The sequence below is a fragment of the Gavialis gangeticus genome, unplaced genomic scaffold (assembly GCF_001723915.1).
Source record: "Gavialis gangeticus isolate Ggan-Ray unplaced genomic scaffold, GavGan_comp1, whole genome shotgun sequence".
Taxonomy (NCBI): Eukaryota; Metazoa; Chordata; order Crocodylia; family Gavialidae; genus Gavialis; species Gavialis gangeticus.
Genome location: NW_017728973.1, coordinates 3,859,976 through 3,863,056, shown reverse-complemented (window position 1 = coordinate 3,863,056; position 3,081 = coordinate 3,859,976).

The following is a 3,081-nucleotide window of genomic DNA, read 5'->3' as shown; positions in this document are numbered from 1 at the left end:
AAGATCCCTAACTACATCTGTGCAGACCCGAGGCCTGGCAGTGCTATCCCCAAGATTGCCCCTACCTGTGGTGGGAGAGCTGTCCTGGTCCCTGTCCAAGAAAACAGAGGCAAAGAACTTGTTAAAAATTTTGGCTTTCTCATCTGGTGTAGCCACAAGATTACCATTTGAGTCTAGCCCGGGCCCTACATTACCCGGTGCCCTCTTCTTACTCCCAATGTATTTGAAGAAGGACTTTCTGTTGTCCTTAATCCTGGTCACTAGCGTGAGCTCCACCCCCGCCTTGGCCTTCCTAATGGCCCTCCTACACTCATGGGCCAAGGAGGAGTATTCCTCCTTGGTGATAGCCCCTCTCTTCCACCAAGTGTACACCTCCCTTTTGGCCCTCAGGCATTCTCGAATGCCTTTGCTGAGCCGTGGGGGTTTCAGAGCACTCTTACCCCCTTCTTTCTCTTGGGGACTGTCTCACTCTGAGCCTGGAGGATTGTCCCCTTAAGGTATGACCATCCCTTGTGGATTCCCATATCCTCTACTTTTTGGGCCCTCAGTGCCTCCCCTACTAATCTCCTAAGTTCGTTGAAGTTGGCCCTTCTGAAGTCAGGGGCTTTAGTCTTGGTATAGTCTTGGTATAAACCTAGGGAAGAGAAGACTGGATAGGCATCTGGTTGGGGTCATCTGACCCCAGCGCTCCTTCCTGCCAAGGCAGGGGGTCGGATTCTATGATCTGTTGTGGTCTCTTCTGACCCTAACATCTATGAATCTATTAGAATGTCCCATGGTCCATGAATCTTTGTGTATTCCATGCAGAATAGGGCAGCTTCAACCATGAAGCCTCTCTCTGGAGTGGTCTTCAACAAGGAGGCTAGGATTTTCTACAGTAAGGTAAGAGATTTGAGTTTACATCCTCTCAAACACAAACCGCAAACTAAACCTGTGCCTGCCACAGCCTGGTTGAGAGCTTTAACCACTAAAAGAGACTGAATAAAAGGGCACCAGTGCTCCTCTTGCTCTGTCCTAGAAAGAGAGCTCTTAGGTGCCTGCCTTCAAAAAAGGTCTGTAAGTGGTAAAGCCTGCGCAGGTGGATGGAGATGCCTCTTGACAGTACTGACTTACAGATTTCATAGATTTCATAGACATTAGGGCTGGAAGGGACCTTGGAAGATCATCGAGTCCAGCCCCCTGCCCCAGAGGCAGGAAGTCAGCAGGGGTCATAGGATCCCAGCAAGATAAACATCCAAGTGTCTCTTGAAGCCGTTCAAAGTAGGCGCTTGAACCACCTCCAATGGCAGGCTATTCCAGACCTTGGGGGCTCAGACAGTAAAGTTCTTCTTTATGTCCAGCCTGAAACAGTCCTGGAGGAATTTATAAATGTTCAACCTTGTCATCCCTTGGGGTTCTCTGGTGAACAATCATTTCCCCAGATCCTGGTGAACACCCCTTATAAACTTATAGGTGGCCATCAGGTCACCCCTGAGTCTGCGCTTTTCCAGGCTGAAGAGTCCCATAGTGCTCAGACTCTCATCATAAGATCTGTTTTCCTGACCTCTGATCATGCACGTGGCTCTTCTCGACTCTCTCAAGCTTCTCCACATCCTTTTTGAATTGTGGAGCCCAAAACTGGATGCAGTACTCCAAAGGCAGCCTCACCAAGGCCAAGTACAATGGAAGAACGATGTCCTGGGATTTGCTTGAGAAGCATCTATGGATGCAAGCCTGCATTTTGCTCACTTTACTAACAGCAGGATCACATTGAAGGCTCATGTTCATCTTGTGGTCAATCCTGACCCCAAGTCCCTTTCATCCATAGTGCTAACCAGCGTAGCACTGCCAAGCCTATAAGGATGCTGCAGGTTTTTCTTCCCAAGGTGGAGAACCTTGCATTTTTCGGTGTTAAACACCATCAGGTTCTCATCCACCCATTTCCTGAGCCTGTCCAGGTCAGCCTGGATTGCCTTCCTATCCTCAGGTGTGGATGCTTTACCCCAAAGTTTGGTATCATCGGTGAACTTGGCTAGTCCGCTACTGATACCAATGTCTACATTGTTAATGAAGATGTTGAACAAAATAGGTCCAAGGACAGAGCCTTAAGGGACTCCACTGGTCACAGCACACCATGACGATTGACTTCCATCAACCATCATCCTCTGGGTCCGACCACAGACCATTTCCCCAGCCAGCGGATCAAAACCTCAGAGGAATGGGATTTAAGGCAGTCTTTGTTCTCAATATTTCCCTGTAAGCAACTTGGCACGCTGCTTGTTCTCAGTTCCATTCTAAAGCACTGTCTAGGCACTTCACCCAGGGTTTTGTGCTCTGCCCCATAGTCCAGGTACCTGGCTGTTAAGGATTGCAGTGCTCAGCATTGCAGTGTCAAAGATGCCGGTGTAGTATCAATGTTTCATCAGCCCTGTTCGTGGGTGACATTTTTGTGGTTTCCCAAACACACACCATCTTTTTGGACTAACTCTTTCTTTCTCCATGTCTCTTGATAAGCAGGTCATGGTATTTCCCTTTGGTCACAGTTCTCTCAGGTAGGTGTGCTCTTTACCACTTCCGGTACATAGTTGAAGAGCAAAGGCATTTTTTCAGGTCTAAGTAGGATATACAGAAATGGTAGGTGAAAAGGCTTTTAAGTTGTACACTTTACTATGTGGGAGACTGAGTTGATATGTTAAGATAAGCATGTTCTCTTAAAGGCATTCTAAATCCGAGTTGCGAGATAGAAAGAAGCCAATCTGCGCTTAATACAAACCATCAATAAATATTTCTCCAGAACCCCATGCCTGCAGCCAGAGACAAGGAGTGTATGTGGCCAGGGAGCTCTTAGAAGATTCTTATGCAGTTTCCTGTGCACTATTTATGCATACCTTATTTTCAAAACTCCTCTTATGTGCTGTTTTTTATATCGTCAGAGCCATGCAAATCAACACAGATCACCTGCGAAGTGGGGCTGGAAATGAGAAGCAAAAGCCAAAATCAAACCCACATGTTTTTTCAGTTAATGTCACTCTAAAATACTCTTCTTTGCTACATAGTAGCCGGGTTCTGTACCTGAAAAGTTTATTAAAACTTTGCTTAATT